Consider the following 16,559-nt stretch of genomic DNA (forward strand, 5'->3'; position numbering starts at 1 on the left):
AAGGGAAGGTTAGAGACTGGTCAGTTTCTTCGGCCTTGGGGAGGCCGGTGGATTATTTTTTTGCGGACATCAAAAAGTGGCTGACCCTCCATAATTTTTCGGTTACATTTTTAACATTCGGTCATTCTGTGTTTTAATGAAATTGGTGTCGTGTCAGTTTCTAAGATAGGGATTCCAAAGTGTCAATTTTATAGTTTGAATACAGTATTTTGAATGAGTACAGTATGAATGAGCTGTGAATGTATTCCACACTTTCAACGCATAACCAAATGTCCACATAAATTGATGTCAATCATTAATATCCAAGAGAAAAAAGCTGTAAATCAAAAACTCTTATGTGTGTTTAGACTTGCCAGGCATCCAATTACATCTCCTGAGAAGCCATAGAGAGCTATTTTCATAAGTTGAAGCCAAATCTGATTCGCATTCCAGTGTCTGAGAAGATCTTTCCGTGAAACATTGAAACCATGAAAGTACAGTTAATAATGACAAAAAAAACCATGAAAAAACACCTTTTTACAAAAAGGTAAATAGTTGCATCGATGAAAACGAACTTTGTTATAGAGAATTTTGAAAACCAAGACTATGTAATATAAAACGTGAACGAAATTAGAATCACTAATGTTCTAATTAGTTTGGCAAATGTTTGATTTAAATTGGTGATTAATAAAGAATGATGTCAGTATTTTGATCTAACAAGCATCATATCATCAAATGAGAAGTATTCTCTATAAAGTGACTCTTTCTTACAGATAAAGTGTTGGTTCAATGACTATAATATGACTTATTCATGTCTTATAAAATGTAGCTTTTGTAATGTTCCTGCGTTAATACAAGCTCTTGCAGTTATAATCAATTTTTCTATCTTTTCAACCATAATTTAATTTTGTAACTGAATTTTCATACTATTGCCTTATTTGATAATTATATGGACGCTCAAGTCCGAAATAAAGATATAATAAATAAAAATAAAATAATATAATAAGCTTATTTTAATGCGTGTGAGACGGCTATGGTGTTGACTCAATCACTTAATCCGCTGATACGGACAGCGGATTAGCAAGTTGGCAATGTTTTCGGAGCAATTACTGTGATGTATACACAAGTTGGAGAGGAGATAAGGACTTGTCGGTAATAATAAGGCAGTCAGACAGTGTAGAGTTGAACTCTTTATTTGAAATATCACAGTCAAAATTAATAAAATCAAATAAGGTAAACCGTTGCACAAAAAACACCTTCCTCCCCACCCCAGGGGACTTTCCCCTGTACCCTGTGTAGTCGGTATGGGACTTAGAACGTTTATACTGGAGTCTGGCGATTTCCTTCTCCCTAACAAGGGAGATCAGGTCAGCATCAAACCACTGAGGGAACTTCCTTCTTTTTATGCGGACTTTAGGAACAGTGCCATCTATAGCTGATTGTAAAATATCGTAGAAAAGTTCTACATCTTCGCCAATGATTGAGCTGTTCAGAAAAGCAGACCATGGAAGTGTGGAAATGGTGGTATTTAAGTGACTGAAGTCCGCGTTTTTGTAGTTGTAAACCTAATGATCACTGTAAGAAACCCGCTTCGGAACTGCCAGATTAACGTCACATTTAAGTGGAATGTGGTCCGATGGGATAAGAGATTCACAAAGTGCGACGGAGATTTCGTTGAAGCTTGCCAGGTCGAGTGTGTGTCCATTACAGGTGGGATGACCGTTTACTTGGTGGAGATTGTGTTCATTAAGAGTCTCAATAAATCTCTCGGACGATGCAGAGGACCATGCACTCGGAACAAAGTGGTCCAGCTCCAAATCAGAAACCCAAGAGATGTCCGGTAAATTGAAGTCTCCTCGCAGTAGGATTGAGTCATTTGGCGTACAAAGGTTACTTATATGGTCGATACTGTCATCTAAGAAGTTAAATGACTGAAGGTTGGAATTTGGTGGCATATAAAACAACACCGAGGTAAAGATTGGTGTTTGAAAGCTTGAGTTGGATCCAAATAATTTCAATATTACTGTTAGAATCAACATCAGGACATTGGTGAGCTTCTATGTCCGATCTGACTGCAATGAGTACTCCACCACCACGAGACTTGCAGGTAGTTGGTGTGTCACGGTCGCGGCGGAAAATAGAGTATTGACTGTTCAGAAGTTAACTACAGTTAACCGAAGTGTGCAACCAAGTTTCTAGAATTACGATCAAGTCAAACACTGCGTCAGAGAATTGAATGTAAAATTTTGGAAGCTTATTAGGACTTCTTCTATTTTGATAGAACAGCCGTAGAGATGAGTTTGCTTTTCTTTCACGGGGTCCGGGATTTGATTCGATGTCACCACATGTCAGCAAGTTTTTAAAGCTGGCAACATGGTGAGGATAGTATGAAGTCTTGGAGTGACTATGCTTATATGGTAGATGTTTTACTTGCAGTGGAAGACCATGTGGTGAAGTGGACGGTGATACACAGGAGACTGAACACCTGGTAGTTATGCAGATAGTGAAGACAATAGCGAGGAATACCTTGATCATTGTTTACAGTAGCTGTATTCGCATATGAAAGAAGGAACTGGAGAGCAAGCTCAACATGGATCAGTCATGGATGTCTATTTTTTACATCCATGGATCAGTGAACTGGTCAGTGGGCTGCAGTGGAAAATAGACTTTTCAATATAGAAGTCCGAAAATTTCCGGGAAATGTCTCGGAAACAGTCCAGTGTGGTCACACCTCATTCAATGCCAGGCAGGAGAAACCGTAGGACGATTGGAGGCGTCTTGTGAAGGATATTTTACAATAAGGGAGCTCCGTCACACAGTGTCCACACAGCCTCTAAACTCCCCATGTTTTGTCGGCTTCTTCCCGTTTATGACCATTCAAACAAGCTAACAAGCTGACTATCAGTGTTGAAAAGACAAACTTCATGATCTTTAAAACATCGAGAAGAAAGGTAAATGTGCATGGCAGGATGGAAATTGACGGATGTCCCATAGAAAGTGTTCAGTCAGCAATTTACCTTGGGGTTTCACTTGATGAGAACCTTACATGGAAGTCTCATGTCCAAAAGTTGTAAAGGCTATAGCCCCCAAAATTGGCCTAATTTCACAGTTAAGGCATTATGTACTGTTACGTGCAGAGAAAACGAACAAAAGGGTGAACTCAGCAGTTAACGTTTAAACAAAATTTATTACGAAATAAAACTAATTGCTAAGTCAGGGATAGAGTACAAGCTTTAAAAGTGTACAGACTACTTATCTCAGCTGGGACGGCAAAGCTCCAGTCTCAGAGTTGTAACAGTCAGTTGGATGAATGAACAGTCCTTGCAGGCTTGAAGTTGCACAAAGTCCACAGTATAAATCCAGCGTTGGCAGTGAAGGTCTGAAAAGTCTTGAGAATGACTACTGCTGGAGTTTAGTAACACACAAGAGACACGATCCCAAAAGTCTGACTGGAAGCTGAGCACGTCCCTTTTATAAAGGCATATAAGAACAATCTAGAACTTTTATTGACATGCTAATTACTGTTCTAAAATTATCTCCCTTACACAACTAATCAACTTTCCAGAACATTCCAAACATGACTAATTGAATTCAAGGTTGTTAGGTCATCAAGGGCAGTGACCTTGAGAATGTTCTAGACTAATTGAACTCAGGTCATGAGTGTGGGGGAAATGACCTACAGAACACACCCCCTCTTCAAAAAAAGAAAAATTTTCGAAGAAAAATCTCTTTTACAAATGTCTTATTAAAAGTGTGAACAACAATAAACTCTCAATACGAGAGAGACAGTCCGCAATCAAATTGTCTCTGCCCTTGATATATCGAGGTTAAACTCCTGTAACATTAAACTCAACCTTAGCAATCTCTGATTTTTGCCTTTTAATTTCTCCAGGAAAACAAGAGGGTTGTGATCAATATAAATCACTATTGACTGATTTGAAGAAGTAACATAAACTTCAAAATGCTGTAAAGCTAATATCAAAGATAAACACTCTTTTTCAATTGTAGAGTAGTTTCTCTGCGATTTGTTAAATTTGCGTGAAAAGTAGCAACAGGATGATCTATACCATGACTATCCTCTTGCAATAAACAGCACCAGCAGCCGTATCACTAGCATCTACAGCTAATTTGAATGGCAAAGTGAAATCTGGTGCAGACAACACTGGAGCACTTTGCAGTATGGCTTTAAGTGTATCAAATGCCTGTTGGCATTGCTCTGACCAAACAAACTTTACTTTCTTTTTAAGTAAGTTAGTCAAAGGCTCAGTAATTGTGGAGAAATTTGGACAGAATTTTCTGTAGTAACCAGCCATACCGAGAAAGCGCATCAGTTGTCGTTTGCAGTTTGGTATGGGAAAACTTGAAATGGCACAGATTTTGGCATCAACAGGTTTTACCTCACCCTGTCCTACAGTATGTCCGAGGTAAGTCACCCTCGCCCAACCAAACTCAGATTTGGCAAGGTTGACAGTCAACATTGCTTTGCTCAGTCTCTCAAAGAACTTCCGCATGAGCTTGATGTGTTCCTCCCAGGTGTCACTATACAGGACAACGTCGTCAACGTAAGCTGCACATCCGTCTAGCCCGGATATGACGTCGTTGATCATCCGTTGGAACGTTGCCGGAGAGTTCTTCATTCCGAATGGCATCACCTTGTACTGGAATAATCCGTCTGGTGTAACAAAGGCGGATATTTCACGAGCACGATCCGTCAGAGGGACTTGCTAAATCCCTTTAGTAGGTCAAATTTCGTCACACACTTGGCTTTTCCCACTCGGTCGATGCAATCATCAATCCTCGGGATTGGAAAGTGTCTGTCTTTGTTAAAGTGTTGACCTTCCTAAAGTCCGTGCACATACGATAACTGTGGTCTGATTTGGGACAAGTATGCACGGCGAACTCCGGTTACTTTACTGGGTTCAATAAAGTCATTGTCCAGCAGGTATTTGACTTCTTCCTGGAGATATTTCGCTTTTGTTGGATTCAGTCTGTATGGATGTTGTTTTACAGGCTTACTGTCCCCAACATCAACGTCGTGATAGATGACGTTTGTCCTCGTTGGAACATCTTGAAACAGGTGTTTATATTCGTGGAGCAGTTCTTCACCTGTTGTTGTTGTTCTGGCTGGAGGTGTGCCAACTTTGTAGACTCCATTCTCCAGGATTTCTGAGTTCTGAAGCTTGACCGAGCCCAGCTTTGAGTGTAGAGTATTTTCACTCAAGTCAGTTTCAGTATCACTATCTTCATAATGGCCAGAACTGACTGCACTGACAGGCTGAGTTATAGTAGGATTATCCCTATCCAAATATGGCTTAAGCATATTTATGTGACATAGCTGTTTTTGTTTTCGCCTGTCAGGTGTTATTATGATGTAATTTAAATCACTCAATTTCTTATCAATTAGGTATGGCCCAAAGTAACGAGCATGGAGTGGTTTGCCAGGAATTGGAAGTAGAACAAGAACTTTTTGACCTGGTTCAAACTTCCGTTTTGAGGTGCTTTTATCATATTTGGTTTTCATTGACTGCTGAGATGACTCAAGATTTTCTCTGGCTAATTCACATGCTTTAGAGAGTTTGTACGAAAATCTGACACATATTGCAAAATATTCAGACAATCATCATCGTCTGATAGGAATTTCTCTTTAACGAGCTTAAGTGGGCCACGGACTGTATGTCCAAATACAAGCTCAAATGGGCTAAAACCAAGAGACTCTTGAATTGACTCTCTAACAGCAAAGAGCGAAAGAGCAAAAATGAATTCCTTCATCCCACTGCTTCTCTGTGTCAAAACAGTAGGTCCTAATCATGTTTTTCAAAGTTTGATGAAATCGCTCAAGAGCACCCTGACTTTCTGGATGATAGGCGGATGACCTATACTGTTTAATGCCTAGCTGATCCATTACTTGTTGAAAAATACCAGACATAAAGTTGGAGCCTTGATCGGACTGGACACATTTAGGGAGGCCAAATAAAGTGAAAAATTTGACTAAAGCTTTCACTATAGTCTTTGTCTTTATATTTCTCAGTGGTATGGCTTCTGGGAACCGAGTTGATGTACACATATTGTCACATGTACTCATTTCCTGATCTTGTTTTTGGTAGGGGCCCAACACAGTCTATTAGTATCCTACTAAATGGTTCTTGAAATGCAGGAATTGGCTGTAAAGGGGCCTTTGGAATGGTCTGATTTGGCTTTCCTACCATTTGACATGTGTGACAAGTTTTACAGAAATGTGCTACATCCTGCCTGAGATTAGGCCAATAAAAGTGACTGAGAATTTTATGATAACTTTTCCTGACTCCTAAGTGACCAGCCCAGGGCGTTTCATGGGCCAGGCGCAATATTTCAGCACGGTAGGGCTTTGGAACCACAATTTGATGTTTTATAGCCCAATCGTCATCAACCAAGACATCTGGAGGTCTCCATTTACGCATGAGAATACCAGATTTTGTATAATAGGAAACAGAGCTATCTGAAGTTTTACCTTCATCATCTACCCTGTCAAACAAAGACAAAATATCTGGGTCTTTGTGTTGTTCTGCAATGAGATTTGATCTAGAAAATGTCTGACTTTGGTCAGCAGAAGTTTTACTGGAAGTTTCAAATCCACGAGGGATAACGGAATGATCCGTGTCAAACACCTGACTGAGAAAGGTGTCATTTAAGTCAACATCTGTGACATTATTTTTGAGAGTATTTTGATTCTCGGAAGTTTTCTTTGACATGGCTCGAGTAATGGCACATGAAGGAAATAAATCGGGTATCTCTTGTTCAATTGGCTCTGGATCCTGATCTAAACTAGGATTATCAGTCACAAGTGGATTAGTAATGACCTTGTCCCCAGCAAGGTCGTTTCCAAGAAGAAGGTGAATCCCTTCAAAAGGCAAAAAGGGCCTAATACCTAAAGTCACAGGTCCAGAAACAAAGTCCGAAGACAAATAGACATTATGGAGAGGAACAGGAATAAAGTCATTGCAATCTACCCCTTTAATAAGAACTTTAGAACCTGAAAATGACTTTTCAGAAAACGGCATGGTATCTGCCAACAAAAGAGACTGGGAAGCCCCGGTATCTCTTAAAATTTTGACAGGGTAGCGGAAGAAAATCACTAGAAAGTGATATAAAACCATTATGATAAATGGCTCGAAAATACCCATAATGCTATCTTGAGAAGAATTGACCTTGACCTCATTATGGGGATAAGAGGGGTTTAACCTCAGAAAATGTGTTGCACACATTATTAGACTCTAATTGAGTTGATGAAGAAATAAAGCGGTGGGCTTAGATCCACTTTGACCACTTTGACCTTCACGTTTTCTTTTCAATTTGAAACAATCTGACATTAAATGGCCGTCTTTCTTACAATAATTACAAGAAAGTGTACCGAACTGTTTGTCAGAAGGAGATTGAGACTTGGGATCTGATGATGTGGGAGTGTTACTTGAACTCTGTGAACTGTTGTCATTTGATTTTCTACTCTCCTTTGAAAAATTCTTGGATGAAAAGGAGAGTTAAATTTACCTGCATTGTTTCTGTATGAAAAGGACTGGGATGGTTTGCTGAGAAATGAAGATTTGTGGGTCAATGAATAATCATCGGCCAAACGTGCAGCAACCTCTAATGTATCTGCCTTTTGTTCATTGATAAACGTCTTGATATCACTCCGGATGCACCTTTTAAATTCCTCAATCAAAACGAGCTGTCGTAATTTGTCATAATTCTGACTGACCTTTTCAGAAGAACACCAACGATCAAACAGTTGTTCTTTTGTTCGAGCAAATTCAACATAAGTTTGATCCTTTCACCTTCTCACAATCCCTAAATTTCTGACGGTAAGCTTCAGGCACCAACTCATAACCCTTGAGATTAATTCCTTCACAGAATCATAATTTGAAGCCTGCTCTACTGACAACTGAATGTAAATTTCTCTGGCTTTACCCACCAAAGCACTCTGCAAAAGCATAGACCAGGACTCCTTAGGCCAATCCAGACTCTGAGCAATTTTCTCAAAATGAAGGAAATATTTATCAACATCCTTTTCTTGGAAAGGGGAACTAACCTGAAATACTTAGTGATGTCAAAATTGTCTGAAGGGAAGAATTTTCCTGACTTTCTAAGCTCTAAACGTCTCATTTCTAACTGCAGTCGGTGTTCTGCTAATTCTCTTTCCTTTTCTTTTTCCTCTCTTTCTTTCTCCCTTTGTCTTTCTTCCATTTGCAATTCTTTTTCTTTCATTTCCAATTCCCTCTCTTTCTGTCTTTCTTCCATTTCTAATCTTTCCTGCCTATCTTTCTCTCTCTGTCTTTCTTCCATTTGTAATTCTTTCTCTCTCATTTGTAATTCTAGCTCTCATTTGTAATTCTAGTTTCTTGATCTCCAAATTTGTCTGCATTTCTAATTCTAATTTTCTGAGTTCAGAGGTAGACTCGGGCTCATAATCTTTTAGGCAGACTCCTCAAAATGGCCTGATTTAACTAAATGTTTTGCAATCTTGAACTGTATTTCTCGCTTGCGCATAGATCGTTTAACTTCTACCTTAAGGAGAATTGGCCAGTGTTATGAGGTCGTCTTTTCTGAGGGAATCAAATGTGTCCTGATCAAGGTCATCCATTTCCTCTGGTTTAAATTCCGCCATGATTAAATTTCGCTGAGTTCACAGTGTAAAGTAGTTTTGAAAAGCTGTCAAAATGTTGTCAAACGGCTCAAAATATTCGTATCCCGGACAAGCCCCCAATTTGTTACGTGCAGAGAAAACGAACAAAAGGGTGAACTCAGCAGTTAACGTTTAAACAAAATTTATTACGAAAATAAAACTAATTGCTAAGTCAGGGATAGAGTACAAGCTTTAAAAGTGTACAGACTACTTATCTCAGCTGGGACGGCAAAGCTCCAGTCTCAGAGTTGTAACAGTCAGTTGGATGAATGAACAGTCCTTGCAGGCTTGAAGTTGCACAAAGTCCACAGTATAAATCCAGCGTTGGCAGTGAAGGTCTTGAAAAGTCTTGAGAATGACTACTGCTGGAGTTTAGTAACACACAAGAGACACGATCCCAAAAATCTGACTGGAAGCTGAGCACGTCCCTTTTATAAAGGCATATAAGAACAATCTAGAACTTTTATTGACATGCTAATTACTGTTCTAAAATTATCTCCCTTACACAACTAATCAACTTTCCAGAACATTCCAAACATGACTAATTGAATTCAAGGTTGTTAGGTCATCAAGGGCAGTGACCTTGAGAATGTTCTAGACTAATTGAACTCAGGTCATGATGAGTGTGGGTAAATGACCTACATAACAGTACCAAGACATATCCTTCTTTTGTTATATAATTCACTTATTCTACCACATATTACATACTGTATTGAATATGGGGCAATACATTTACTTCGTATCTAGAGCCAATACTCTTGTTACAAAAGAAACTTGTCCGTCTGATTACATTTTCTGACTTCCGCGCTCCCCTCTGCCATTTTATTCCAACAACTTCGAATCTTAGATGTTCATCAACTCTGTAAACTTCACACATGTTTGTTTGTATATGATCTGCGTAAAGATCATTTTGCCCATGATATACATCATTACCTAAATCCAATTCCCCATGATTACACCACCCGCTTCGCTTCTCTTGACAATTTCTCTGTTCCTAAAGTTCATTTGACACAGAGTAACACAACTTTACGTATGCTGCAACACTTCATTGGAACTCCCTACCAAATCATATCAAAAATATTTCAGATAGAAGATTATTTGCAGCTGCTTTAAAGGCGTACTTGCTCATGTAATTTACTGTGTATTGTATTTTATTTTATTGAGTATTGCAATCTTCTTAATTTGCAGTTGACATTTAGTAAACTACTATTATGCTCGTTTAAAGGTTTCTCATACGGTTACACTTGAACTCGCTATAGTAAAATCACATTTGTTAGGGTCGTGGACTTGACTAGTTCAAATAGAACTATTTCCATGATCTCACCAGAAATACTTTTTGAGTTTACTCCTTTGCTATGTACGATGTTCGTGATCTTCTGGAGAAATAAATTACAATTACAGTTACAATTACCAAATTCCCGCTCTGCAGCTACGGGAGATAGTCAGCTGTTTATCGGGCACTTATCGCAAGCCCACCGCTAAGAGCCATTCAATTTCACGAACTTTATGTACGTCAGATTGTCAATCTGTTTTCGGGTAACGTTGTCGCAAACTGCTCGCTGACGGCCAACCTATTCTACATTCTTCCATACGGAAAATGTCGAGGTTTTTCCGGGCACACCTGTGGTCTACTGTCCCTTGACAGCGATTCCAATCTACTCGATTTTTGTACGGGGAATTTCCAACCTCTTTCACGGCATACCTGTCCCCGGCAGCCAATGGAATGCAATTCCAATCGTCGCACTTTAAGCACGGGAAATTTGTCGCCCTTTAATTAGTGCACTTGTCGTCCAATCGCCGCTACACGACATTCAAATACCCGTGCTTTTGGTACCGGAGATTGTCAGTCTTTTACCGGACAATAAGTTATCCTGGTCCGGCCACTGAGATTTTTATTCACGCGCTTATGTACGGAAAACTGTCAGCTCTTTCTCGGATACACCTGTCGCCAATTCCCGCCGCCCGACTTTTTAGTGCTCGCCAAGTTTAGTGGTCGGTATTGCAGAACCTTTACCGAGCACATTTGTCCCCTAATGCCCGATACTCGACAACATACATCGGCTCTGTTAGGACTCGATTTGACCATTCTGAGCAGTACCACCCGACATTCAAATACCCGTGCTTTTGGTACCGGAGATTCAGTCTTTTGTGATAAGCGGACAATCAGTTATCCTGGTCGGGCCGCTGAGAGTTTTATTCACTCGCTTATGTACGGAAATTGTCAGCTCTTTATCGGATACAACCTGTCGTCAATTCCCGCTGCCCGACTTTTTAGTGCTCGCCAATTTTAGTGTCGGATATTGCCAAACCTTTACGAGCTCATTTGTCCCCTAATGCCCGATACTCGACAACATACATCGGCTCTGTTGGGACTCGGTTTGACCATTCTGGAGCAGTACCACGAAGACTTTCTTAAGCTTGTATCAGCACGGCCGTCAACTGCCGCGGGGGAAGATATCAAACTCCCCTACAACAATTCCACACCCAGGGAACACACCAATATGCATTTCCGCTATGTAATTTTTGATGACATATTGAATGGTAAATTTCGTTTTAAAAAGAAAATTAAGCTAAATTGATCTTTGACATATATACATATTGCCATCTGCAACAAATGTAGAAGCAAAATAAAATTTGAACATTTTTGTCTTTATTCAATTTTCTGACGGGAGGTTGGTAGCACTGCACCGGCATACTTGTTGGCTTCTTCCCGTTTATGACCATTGGAATTCCCGCACTGTAGCTACGGGAGATAGTCGGCTGTTTATCGGGCTCTTATCGCAAGCCCACCGCTGAGAGCCATTCAATTTCACGGACCTTATGTACGTCATATTGTCAATCTGTTTTCGGGTAAAGTTGTCGCTAACTGCTGGCTGACGGCCATCCCAATCTACATTCTTTGATACGGAAAATGTTGAGGCTTTTCCGGGCACACCTGTGGTCTACTGCCCGTTGACAGCGATTCCAATCTTCGCGATTTTTCAACGGGGAATTTCCAACCTCTTTCACGGCATACCTGTCCCCGGCAGCCAATGGAATGCAATTCCAATCGTCGCACTTTAAGCACGGGAAATTTGTAGCCCTTTAATTAGTGCACTTGTCGTCCAATCGCCGCCACCCGACATTCAAATACCCGTGCTTTTGGTACCGGAGATTCAGTCTTTTGTGATAAGCGGACAATCAGTTATCCTGGTCGGGCCGCTGAGAGTTTTATTCACTCGCTTATGTACGGAAATTGTCAGCTCTTTATCGGATACAACCTGTCGTCAATTCCCGCTGCCCGACTTTTTAGTGCTCGCCAATTTTAGTGTCGGTATTGCAGAACCTTTACCGAGCACATTTGTCCCCTAATGCCCGATACTCGACAACATACATCGGCTCTGTTAGGACTTAGTTTGACCATTCTTGAGCAGTACCACGCATACTTTCTTAAGCTTGTATCAGCACGGCCGTCAACTGCCGCGTGGGAAGGTATCAAAATCCCGTACAACAATTCCACACCCAGGGAACACACCACTATGCATTTCCGCTATGTAATTTTTGATGACATATTGAATGGTAAATTTCGTTTTAAAAAGAAAATTAAGCTAAATTGATCTTTTGCATATATACATATTGCCATCTGCAACAAATGTAGAAGCAGAATAAAATTTGAACATTTTTGTCTTTATTTGATTTTCTGACGGGAGGTTGGTAGCACTGCACCGGCAAACTTGTTGGCTTCTTCCCGTTTATGACCATTGGAATTCCCGCACTGCAGCTACGGGAGATAGTCGGCTGTTTATCGGGCTCTTATCGCAAGCCCACCGCTAAGAGCCATTCAATTCAAGGGCCTTATGTACGTCAGATTGTCAATCTGTTTTCGGGTAACGTTGTCGCTAACTGCTGGACGACGGCCATCCCAATCTACATTCTTTGATACGGAAAATGTTGAGGCTTTTTCGGGCACAACTGTGGTCTACTGCCCCTTGACAGCGATTCCAATCTACGCGATTTTTCAACGGGGAATTTTCCCAGCAACCAATTGAATGCAATTCCAATCATCGCACTTAAAGTACGGGAAATTTTATCGCCCTTTAATTAGTGCACTAGTCGTCCAATCGCCGCCACCCGACATTCAAATACCCGTGCTTTTGGTACCGGAAGATTGTCAGCCTTTTACCGGACAATCGGTCATCCTGGTCCGGCCGCTGAGATTTTTATTCACGCGCTTATGTACGGAAAATTGTCAGCTCTTTATCGGATACACCTGTCGCCAATTTCTGCCGCCCGACTTTTTAGTCCTCGCCAATTTTAGTGGTCGGTATTGCAGAACCTTTACCGAGCACATTTGTCCCCTAATGCCCGATACTCGACAACATACATCGGCTCTGTTAGGACTTAGTTTGACCATTCTTGAGCAGTACCACGCATACTTTCTTAAGCTTGTATCAGCACGGCCGTCAACTGCCGCGTGGGAAGGTATCAAAATCCCGTACAACAATTCCACACCAACGGAACACACCAATATGCATTTCCGCTATGTAATTTTTGATGACATATTGAATGGTAAATTTCGTTTTAAAAAGAAAATTAAGCTAAATTGATCTTAGCATATATACATATTGCCATCTGCAACAAATGTAGAAGCAAAATAAAATTTGAACATTTTTGTCTTTATTCAATTTTCTGACGGGAGGTTGGTAGCACTGCACCAGCATACTTGTTGGCTTCTTCCCGTTTATGACCATTGGAATTCCCGCACTGTAGCTACGGGAGATAGTCGGCTGTTTATCGGGCTCTTATCGCAAGCCCACCGCTGAGAGCCATTCAATTCACGGACCTTATGTACGTCAGATTGTCAATCCGTTTCCGGGTAAAGCTGTCGCTAACGGCCGGCTGACTGCCATTCCAATCTACATTCTTTGATACGGAAAATGTTGAGGCTTTTCCGGGCATACCTGTGGTCTGCTGCCCGTTGACAGTGATTCCTATCTACGCGATTTTTCAACGGGGAATTTCCAACCTCTTTTTGGGCATACCTGTCCCCGGCAGCCAATCGAATGCAATTCCAATCCTCGCACTTTAAGTACGGGAAATTTGTCGCCCTTTAATTAGTGCACTTGTCGTCCAATCGCCGCCACCCGACATTCAAATACCCGTACTTTTGGTACCGGAGATTGTCAGTCTTTTACCGGACAATAAGTTATCCTGGTCCGGCCGCTGAGATTCTTATTCACTCGCTTATGTACGGAATATTGTCAGCTCTTTATCGGATACACCTGTCGCCAATTTCTGCCGCCCGACTTTCTAGTCCTCGCCAATTTTAGTGTCGGGTATTGCCAGACCATTACCGAGCTCATTTGTCCCCTAATGTCCGGTACTCGACAACATACATCGGCTCTGTTATGACTTGGTTTGACCATTCTGGAGCAGTACCACGAAGACTTTCTTAAGCTTGTATTAGCACGGCCGTCAACTGCCGCGTGGGAAGATATCAAATCCCGTACAACAATTCCACACCCAGGGAACACACCAATATGCATTTCCGCTATGTAATTTTTGATGACATATTGAATGGTAAATTTCGTTTTAAAAAGAAAATTAAGCTAAATTGATCTTTGACATATATACATATTGCCATCTGCAACAAATGTAGAAGCAGAATAAAATTTGAACATTTTTGTCTTTATTCAATTTTCTGACGGGAGGTTGGTAGCACTGCACCGGCATACTTGTTGGCTTCTTCCCGTTTATGACCATTGGAATTCCCGCACTGTAGCTACGGGAGATAGTCAGCTGTTTATCGGGCACTTATCGCAAGCCCACCGCTAAGAGCCATTCAATTTCACGGACCTTATGTACGGCAGATTGTCAATCTGTTTTCGGGTAAAGTTGTCGCTAACTGCTGGCTGACGGCCATCCCAATCTACATTCTTCGGTACGGAAAATGTCGAGGCTTTTCCGGGCATACCTGTGATCTGCCTGTTTACAGTGATTCCAATCTACGCCCTTTTTGTACGGGGAATTTTCAACCTCTTTTCCGGCATACCTGTCCCCGACAGCCAATTGAATGCAATTCCAATCGTCGCACTTTAAGTAGGGAAAATTTGTAGCCCCTTTAATTAGTGCACATGTCATCCAATAGTCGCCATCCAACATTCAAATACCCGTGCTTTTGGTACCGGAGATTATCAGTCTTTTACCGGACAATCAGTTATCCTGGTCCGGCCGCTGAGATTTTTATTCACGCTCTTATGTACGGAAAATTGTCAGCTCTTTATCGGATACACCTGTCGCCAATTCCCGCCGCCCGACTTTCTAGTCCTCGCCAATTTTAGTGGTCGGTATCGCTAAACCTTTACCGAGCACATTTGCTCGACAAACATACATCGCTTCTGTTAGAACTTGGTTTTTTAAATAATAACAATAATAAATATGCTTTATTCCCATTCCAAAGTGTAAAAAAACAACACTTACAAGAATAGTCATATAAAAGTATCAAGACATGTCTGGGAAAACGAGAGTGAAAAATAGTTGTCTGCAACTAATCGGTTTCACTTCAGTACCTGATTGTTTATCAAATGCACAGTATGGGCTGACTATTATGACTGAAATTACATAGAATGTGCAAATTAACCTTTCGATCAGTAGCCCAGCAACGAGATGTTCAGCTCTCAGGAAAACAAAAAAGCAGATGTATGTGACATATACTTGAACAGTTAAAAAGAAATCATTTCAAAATTTGCAAAATGGAAATATTTGTGAAAACGAAAACCAATGGATACAATGTACATTAATGGCTGCTGAGAATGTTCTGAAGATAATTTCTATATTCCATTTTTAAAGCGATATCTGCCAGATATTTCTCTTATATAACTGGGTCTGTCATTCCAGAACTTTGTTGCAGCATATTTTACAGTAAACTCACCTGCCTTGTGTCTAAATTTTGGTACGGCTAAATCGTTACAAACACTTTGTATTGTGCTATACGTATGTCGAATCGAAAGGAAAAAATCTTTAAAAGTATCTGGTAGTCTATGATTTAAAAAGCATCATGTACAAAAACTGCAAGCTGTAATTTTGTTGCTTAAAAAATATCTAAAATACCCAGTTTCTTAAAAGGTGGTGATGAGTTTGCGCTATAATCACAAGGGTCATTAATAACCATCTTTTTGGACCAGAAAAATATCATTCAAATAAGTAGGATAAGTATTTCCCCAGACTTCCAAGCCATACATTATTTGGGTAGAACAACAGAATTGTATACAATACAAGTTAGACTTGGTTCAAGTCTGTGATTTGTGAATATATGAGTGGGGTGAACGCGATGATTTGTGTTGTGTTTTCATGTGAAACACGTGTGGGGTGAACGCAATTAGTGGGGTGCACGCTATACAGGGGAGTTTCTCCCGGCAGAAACTAACTCATGTACTGCGCAGACTCAAAGGTAACGCGTGCAATTCATCGGAAGGAAAACCTGGCCTGGGGCCTTGGCTGCTAAATTCCAAGTAGGTTTGTATGAAATGGGAGAGACACAAGGGAAACTATTGATACAATTTGTTTCCAGATATTCACCGACGTGAACCAAGTCTAAATACAAGAGTGAAAAGCTGTATTACATGACGTAATTTTAAGAACACACATGTTAACTTACTGATTTTCATTCTGACTTGTACAATGTGATGTTTCCATGATAAATTGCTATCTATAGTTACCCCTACAAAAGATGCACAGTCCACTCTTTCTATTATTTCATTTTTCATTCGGAGTGACCAGTCACAAACACAGTCTTTTCTATTACTTTTTATGATTGCATATTTAGTTTTTTTAGAGTTTATTGTCAGCCTGTTAGCATCGCACCAATAAGTCACATCTGATAAATAGCTAGAAACTAGGTTCAAGTCAATTTGGAAGTATTTTGTACTGTGTGAAATAGATTTGA

The sequence above is a fragment of the Ptychodera flava genome, chromosome 9 (assembly GCF_041260155.1).
Source record: "Ptychodera flava strain L36383 chromosome 9, AS_Pfla_20210202, whole genome shotgun sequence".
In the NCBI taxonomy this organism is placed as follows: Eukaryota; Metazoa; Hemichordata; class Enteropneusta; family Ptychoderidae; genus Ptychodera; species Ptychodera flava.